Source organism: Schistocerca serialis, chromosome 7 (genome assembly GCF_023864345.2).
Source record: "Schistocerca serialis cubense isolate TAMUIC-IGC-003099 chromosome 7, iqSchSeri2.2, whole genome shotgun sequence".
NCBI lineage: Eukaryota > Metazoa > Arthropoda > Insecta > Orthoptera > Acrididae > Schistocerca > Schistocerca serialis.
Window position 1 is genome coordinate 141,326,452 of NC_064644.1, and position 8,598 is coordinate 141,335,049.

Sequence of the window (8,598 nt, forward strand, 5' to 3'; positions counted from 1 at the left end):
GCAGAGAACCTATTTGAAAAATAAAATACATTTCTTTTCCAGTTTTTATTATTTATGTAATGTCGGCAACGGTCTTGCTTCAGTGGTAACATCGATTCCCGTCAGATCACCGAAGTTAAGCGCTGTCGAGTTTGGCTAACACTTGTGTAGGTGACCATTAAAGGTCTGCTGAGCGCTGTTGGCAAGCCCTTGAGAGGCCAATTAGGGAGCTACTTGACTGGGAAGCAGTGGCTTCCGTCACGAAAGTTGACCAGGAGAACGATTTGCTGACCATATGACCCTTCCTGTTCGCATCCAGTGACTCTTCGTCTGAGGATGACACGGCGCTCGGTTGGTACCGTTGTGCCTTCAGAGGCGCGTTCGAACGGAGTTCAGAGTGTAGGTATGTAAACTCAATAAAGAACGTTCTTAACTCGAACATCATCGTAGAATACGTCACGATTTGTGACATTATTAACGGTGCTACCTACGATGAGTAGGAAAAAGTGTCATTCTTCTTGCAAAACTCTCCCTTGCTCGACGAATGTTAGGTGGGTGGGGGAGGGCCGTGGAGACAACAAAAAACAACAACAACAACAACACAACTCTGGAAAGCGTATTTATTTAAGATACAGGCTTGGAATCAAACTGGCGGACTATAGCATTTACTTTGCAGCTGTTGAAGATACTCATTCAGGAGATGAGACGAGAGATGTTCAAAGTAGCGTTTAAATGTTGTACGTAAAGACCGTGAATTTCACTTCAATATATTTATGCAGTGATGTGGAAAGATATGGTAGTGTGTGAATGAACCTAACCTAATCTCTCAGCACACAGGCATTAGCTAGTCTGACCATTCTTATTACATATGTTTGGTTGTAATGGGTACCGGATTCTTGAGAAACCAAAATGTATTGCCAGAAACGCTTACATCTTTGAAAGAGGCGAGGTTCTACCGATGAAATGTACATGTGGTAGTAGTTTTTCACGATGATTTCCTTGCCCAATCAAGGTAACCGAGAAAATATTACACAAGTGTGTATACTAGTGGAACTCCAGCCAAAGGTAGTGACGAATAAGTACGTCCCTTGTCTCGAATACATATGATTTTCACGAAGCATTCACCGTCCAGTGCTCATCAGCCGTCCAGTAGCTGTAGCTCAGGCGGTCTACTGGTGGGATGATGTAGGGTTCCCTTCCCGCGAGCCTACTAACTTTTCCGCGTCTGAAACAGATGCTTCCAGAATAACGATACTATCAGCTGAGTTCGAGTTGTCACGTAATGAGTGATGAAAACAGTAGGATATTATGCTTACCCACATAACAACCAATATCTACAACTACATACCCACTCTGCATGTCTACATCTACAACGATACTCCGCGATCCACCTTATGGCGCTTCTCAGAGGACACCCCTTATAACTACTTGTCATTTTCTCTTCTGCTCCACTCGCAAACAAAGCGCTGGAAAAAGACTGTGTATATGCGTCCGTATGAACCCCAATTTCTCGTATCTTATCTTCTTTGTTCTTACGCGCAATGTATGTTGGAGGCAATAGAATCATTCTACTGCCAGCTTCAAATGCCGGTTCTCTAAACTTTCTCAGTAGTGTTCCTCGAAGAGAACGTCGCCTTCTTCCAAGGATTTCCATTTCAGTTTCCAAAGCATCTCCGTAACACTTACGCGTTGTTCGAATGTGCAAGTAACAAATCTATCAGCCTGCCTCATAACTGCTTCAATGCCTCCCTATAATCCTACCTGGTACAGGTCCCAAACAGTCGACTAGTACTCAAGAATAGGTTGCACTAGAGTTCTATTTGCGTTCTCCTTTACAGATGAGCAACACATTCCCAGAATTCTTTCAATAAACCGAAGTCGACCATTCGCCTTTCCGAAATCCTCATTTGCTCGTTCCATTTTATATCGCTATGCATCGTTACGCTCAGATATTTAAACCACGTGACTGTGTCAAGCAGGGTACTACTAACGCTAATCCGATCACTAAGGGTTTGTTTTTCCTACTCATCCGAATTTACTTACATTTTTCTACATTTAGAGCTAGCTGCCATTCATCATACCAACTAGGAATTTTGTGCAAGTCATTTTGTGTCCTCCTACACTCGTACAACTTCGACCCCTACTGTGCACAATGGCACCATCAGTAAACAACTGCAGGTTGCTGCCCACCATGCCCGCCAAATCATTATTGCACATAGAGAATAATGACGGTCCTATCACTGTTCCCTGGATCAGTCCTGACGATACCCTTGTCTCTGATGAACTCTCGGCATCGGGGGAAATATACTGGGTTCTATAATCTAAGAAATCTTAGAGTCACTCACACATCTGTGGGCCTATTCCATATGCTCGTACCTTCCTTAATGTCCTGCAATGGGGCACCGTGTCAAGCGCTTTCTAGAAATCTAGAAATATGGAACCTGTCTGTTATCCTTCATTCATAGTTCATAGTACATCATGTGAGAAAAGGGAAAGCTGAGTTTCGCATCAATGATGCTTTGTAAAACCATGCTGATTCGTGGAAATAAGCTTCTCAGTCTCAAGAAAATTTATTCTACTGAAACTGAGAATGTGTTTAAGAATTCTGCAGCAAACCGATGTTAGGTATATTGGTCTGTAATTTTAAGAGTCCGTTCTTTCGCCCTTCTTACACACAGGAGGCACCAGGGCTTTATTTCAGTCGCTTAGGACTTTGCACTCGGCGTATGATTCGCGATAAATGCAAGCAAAGTAAGGGGCCAGTGCCGTAGAGCACTGTTTGAAAAATCGTATTGGGATTCCATCAGGACCCGGTTTTCAACTCCTTCAGTTGTTTGTCTGCGGCAGAGATGCTCATTACAACGTCTTCTGTATGGACTTCTGTTCGGTGCTCAAACGACGTTATGTTTGTGCGATTCTCCTGTGTGAACGATTTGTTGAATTTGAGATTTAAAAATTCGGGTTTCAGGTTGTTATCTTCAAATGACACACTAGACCAGTCAAAAAGTGACTAGATGGAAGTCCTAGGTCCACTTAGCAATTTTACGTAGAACCAGCTTCTCTTCGATACTCTTTCAGATCTTTTGCTAATAACCGCACAGTTTCTCACTGTAAGCTCATCACCTGATATCCTAACATTATACATGCAACTGTCTGGTGTGAACCTACTTGCGAGGTGATTGTAGCTTCTCTGGCCTGTATGTCATAGTCATCAGCAGCATTACTGTATTAACAACACACAGCAGTATACTTAACTTCCCTATCTACTACTTCATGATGTGTTACGACCGGGATCCATTTTAGTGAAACTCTTTGGGATGTGTGACATCTCTATTATGTGAAATAAGAAAAGTGCCGCAGGAGGCCATCGTCAGGCTGACTCACTTCAGTGCCAAAAACTCGTCAGCACCAGGACAAGGTCGCCCACCACCATGGGTAGATTACGCAGTGCGAAGGAGAACAAGATACTTTGTATTCCACGGCTTTCGTGATGTCATTCCTCTCCAAGCTAAGGAACATGCGCGGGGACATCAGACTTGAGGGCCTGTGAACTTTTAATATTCCTGCATTACTCCTAGTGAATTTTTATATATGTCATGAGTAAATCCAGGACTTCTAAGCATAATGAGTAATTTTTTCCACACTTTTAGGGATAAGCAGAAAGGTTATACTACGCAACACACATCTAGATAAGCAGATTTAACTACATTCGTTTGTGTAACTAAATAATAAGAAACCAGTTGCATAAGAAAACTTAATTTCTTCACAGGTTTGGGGCAGTTAGAGCCTTGCTTCAGAAGTTGTACCTACTGCATTATTTGCGTGTTTCAACAAATTTCTTCTATGCAACTGCTTGCTTATTATTTCGTTATATACGACTACAGTTACTGAGAATTGATAAGTTACTACATATATTTGAAACTTCCTGGCAGATTAAAATTGTGTGCCGGACCGAGGATCGAACTCGGGACCTTTGCCTTTTGCGGGCAAGTGCTCTACCAACTGAGCTACCCAAACACGACTCACGTCCACCCCTCACAGCTCTACTTCTGCCAATGTAAAAATCTCATTCTGGAAACATCGCCCAGGCTGTGGCTAAGCCATGTCTCCACAATATCCTTTCTTTCAGGAGTGCTGGTTCTGCAAGGTTCGCAGGAGAGCATCTGTAAAGTTTGAAAGGTAGGAGACGAGGTACTGGCAGAAATACACTCCTGGAAATGAAAAAAAGAACACATTGACACCGGTGTGTCAGACCCACCATACTTGCTCCAGATACTGCGAGAGGGCTGTACAAGCAATGATCACACGCACGGCACAGCGGACACACCAGGAACCGCGGTGTTGGCCGTCGAATGGCGCTAGCTGCGCAGCATTTGTGCACCGCCGCCGTCAGTGTCAGCCAGTTTGCCGTGGCATACGGAGCTCCATCGCAGTCTTTAACACTGGTAGCATGCCGCGACAGCGTGGACGTGAACCGTATGTGCAGTTGACGGACTTTGAGCGAGGGCGTATAGTGGGCATGCGGGAGGCCGGGTGGACGTACCGCCGAATTGCTCAACACGTGGGGCGTGAGGTCTCCACAGTACATCGATGTTGTCGCCAGTGGTCGGCGGAAGGTGCACGTGCCCGTCGACCTGGGACCGGACCGCAGCGACGCACGGATGCACGCCAAGACCGTAGGATCGTACGCAGTGCCGTAGGGGACCGCACCGCCACTTCCCAGCAAATTAGGGACACTGTTGCTCCTGGGGTATCGGCGAGGACCATTCGCAACCGTCTCCATGAAGCTGGGCGACGGCCCGCACACCGGTAGGCCGTCTTCTGCTCACGCCACAACATCGTGCAGCCCGCCTCCAGTGGTGTCGCGACAGGCGTGAATGGAGGGACGAATGGAGACGTGTCGTCTTCAGCGATGAGAGTCGCTTCTGCCTTGGTGCCAATGATGGTCGTATGCGTGTTTGGCGCCGTGCAGGTGAGCGCCACAATCAGGACTGCATACGACCGAGGCACACAGGGCCAACACCCGGCATCATGGTGTGGGGAGCGATCTCCTACACTAGCCGTACACCACTGGTGATCGTCGAGGGGACACTGAATAGTGCACGGTACATCCAAACCGTCATCGAACCCATCGTTCTACCATTCCTAGACCGGCAAGGGAACTTGCTGTTCCAACAGGACAATGCACGTCCGCATGTATCCCGTGCCACCCAACGTGCTCTAGAAGGTGTACGTCAACTACCCTGGCCAGCAAGATCTCCGGATCTGTCCCCCATTTAGCATGTTTGGGACTGGATGAAGCGTCGTCTCACGCGGTCTGCACGTCCAGCACGAACGCTGGTCTAACTGAGGCGCCAGGTGGAAATGGCATGGCAAGCCGTTCCACAGGACTACATCCAGCATCTCTACGATCGTCTCCATGGGAGAATAGCAGCCTGCATTGCTGCGAAAGGTGGATATACCCTGTACTAGTGCCGACATTGTGCATGCTCTGTTGCCTGTGTCTATGTGCCTGTGGTTCTGTCAGTGTGATCATGTGATGTATCTGACCCCAGGAATGTGTCAATAAAGTTTCCCCTTCCTGGGACAATGAATTCACGGTGTTCTTATTTCAATTTCCAGGAGTGTAGATCTGTGAGGGCGGAGTGTGAGTCGTGCTTGGGTAGCTCAGTTGCCGGCACGGTAGCTCAGCGTGTTCGGTCAGAGGGTTTAGCTACCCTCTGTAATAAAAAACTGAGTGAAGAAAAAAGTTGGCAGAGCACTTGCCCGCGAAAGGCAAAGGTCCCGAGTTCGAGTCTCGGTCCGGCACACAGTTTTAATCTGCCAAGAAGTTTCATATCAGCGCACACTCCGCTGTAGAGTGAAAATCTCATTCTTGTTCTCCATATATTTCTTTGAGCTCATTTATGTTTTTAATAAAAATAGCACATTTTACGGAGAACTGGGATTTTAAAAGTGAATATTTCTCTCCTAGCCCCCATTTATAAATAAGGGATTTCGTTTTTTATCGGCTTATAAAAATTACGTTAAAATGAACAGTTGGGATCGCATTAATATTTCTTTACCGACCGGTTTCGGCTTGTATATAGTTCTGAAGATGGCTTGTATATAAGCCGAAACCGGTCAATAAAGAAATATTAATGCGATCTGAACTGTTCATTTTAACGCAAATTATAACATCAGGTTGCTGTTGTCCGTAGACTATGTCGCCAAAATTTATGAATTATAAAAATTAACTTTGGTTTGCGTAAGAAAGCAATGCTATAGCCACTATGTTGTGAAATAACACTGCAAGGAGAAAAACTTGTTGCGACTGGGCATATGGATCATCATTTCACCAATCAGTTATTACTACCGGGACGTGCCCATTCAGCCGTCTCAATAGTGGAGTGTCAATTATGGCGATACGAACGTATAGTGACATCTCAGCAACCAGTCCCCCACCGTAGAAAACCTCCGACGGGACTAGAAATCGAAACCGGGCCCTTTCGCGTGGCAATCGGCCACACTGACCGCACAGCTACCAAGGCGGACGCACAGAAATAATGACATTGACGTTGACGCTGAATCCCCAAGTTCCAAAATGCGAGTTTGGAAGAAATATTTTCAGTGAGGACGGCAATGTCTTTTTTTGTGTATGTGGAAAGAGTGTTTCTGTGAGGAAATAATATGAGGTTGTGCACCACATTAATACAACTTAGCATACGGAGAGGCTTGATAATAAATCTAAGTTAAGCCATCAACTGATTAAATGCAATGTTGGCGGACAATAGAGTTCGGGTGGTAGATTTTCCAAAGATTTGTGCTTAACATTAGTGGGTTCAGAAATTCCGTTGTGGGCACTCAATAATGTGCACCTTCGTGTATTTTTAGAAAATTACACAAACAACAGCTACCCGACGAATTTCCTTTACGCAAAAACTGTATGCCACAGTGTTTTCAAGACGTAATTTGTAATATTTGGAATACACTGGAACACGAAAAGCTATGGATTTCTATTGACAAAACTACAGATGTATAGAAACAGTGCGTACGTAATGCTGTAGTTGGTGCTATGAAAGCACGGAGCAGACCATTTTTTTTTTTTTAATATTCAAATACTCGGTAGAGTAAATCATTCTACTGCTGCCAAATTATTCAATGACTCTTTAGCTTTCTTATGGCCAGAAGGGATACGGTATGACAGTGTAGTGTTATTTCTCAGTTATGCTGCTGCCTATATAGTTAAAGTGGGAACTGGATTGAAAATTCTGTAACACAAATTAGTTCATCTGACGTGTCTTGTTCACGGTTCACATCGTGTCGCTGAAACTCTCAGAACTCATTGTAACGGCGTGGGCCTTTTTGTTTCTGGCGTGAAGAAACTGTTCGCCAACTGGAATTCAAGAATTCCATGAATCCTTTCCAAATTTGGCTTTACCTCCTCTGCCAGTTTTAACTCGTTCGGGAGTGTGATTACAGGCTGTGTCATACGACGTAAAACATGTCAGTGAAGTGAAGTGGAGTGAAGTGAAGTGATGTGAAAAATGTTTTGAATTCCCTAAATGTAGATGATGCAGTCAGTATTGCCACAGTCGAAGAAATTCCATCCAAGAAAAGATACAGTACATCTATATCCGTTCCTGCAAAATATCTGACATTTTAAAGCAGCTGAAAGTTCGAAATAATTACCTGGGACTTTCTCTGAAATTTTAGTAACATTGTCGTCAGAAGCACTACGGTTGCAAAACTTGCATTCGAGAAACTGAATCAGGTGCTAGAGAAAACGTACGGTTACAAAACACAGTGTCAAACTTTTAAAAAGCTTTCTGGGGAAGATACAACTGTTTAAGAAGAATTCATCAAAGAACTGATGCATTTCACATGCATCTACGGCGACATTGTGAGACGTCGAAAGAACATTTTCGCTGTAGAAAACATTCACTGACAGACGCAGATACCTTACACAGAAAAGTTCCCAGGAAGACATTCCTTGTGTACTGCAACAGCATTCAATAAGGCAGGAGCATATTTGCATGCAGACATTTTTGCTTATTTTGGTGCTTATTTTCACGATTTTTCCTGCTATTTGCTTGTTTATTTTACTATTTTATTGTGCTTTGAAATACAGACTTGAATCATCAGAAACTTAGGTTACTTTTTTAATAAGAAACGATTCCTGAAAACTTTTTTATTTCGCAGCTCTGCTTTACGTTTAAGGCCAACACAATTTCCAAACTTTGTCTACCATATTTACTATTTACAGACAATGCGAACGTCTCCTTTATTCTTTATTCTATGAGCCAGCTCTTCAAAGTAGCTAAAGTTATAACAAGTCCAGCATCTGGAGATAGGGCAGTTCTTTGTGGGACAGTTCGATAGTTTTAGCCATGGAAACTGCTAATGTGGAAGGTTTATTTTACTCTGTAAAGAACATCGCTGGTTTCTACGCTGGTGACAATACAGATCAAATCATTTTTACAAGGGATATCCTTAGAAGATTTAGTAGACAGTATTGTAGCACCATGAGATTCTTTCACGTTTTTCTGTGTCACCTTACCATAGACGCAAATTTGTCGTACCGCATATGTCTTATTAGTCAATGATGCTTCAAAAGTCCTGAAGGTGTCAGACATACTC

General features: G+C 44.0%; 1 non-coding gene across 1 annotated transcript; it reads right to left on the reverse strand.

Annotated features, from left to right (window-relative positions):
• Positions 1-3,921: 3,921 nt before the first annotated feature.
• Positions 3,922-3,996, reverse strand: Trnal-caa (transfer RNA leucine (anticodon CAA)). Its single transcript has one exon. It is a non-coding gene; the product is annotated as a tRNA-Leu (tRNA).
• Between the last annotated feature and the right edge of the window lie 4,602 nt (positions 3,997-8,598).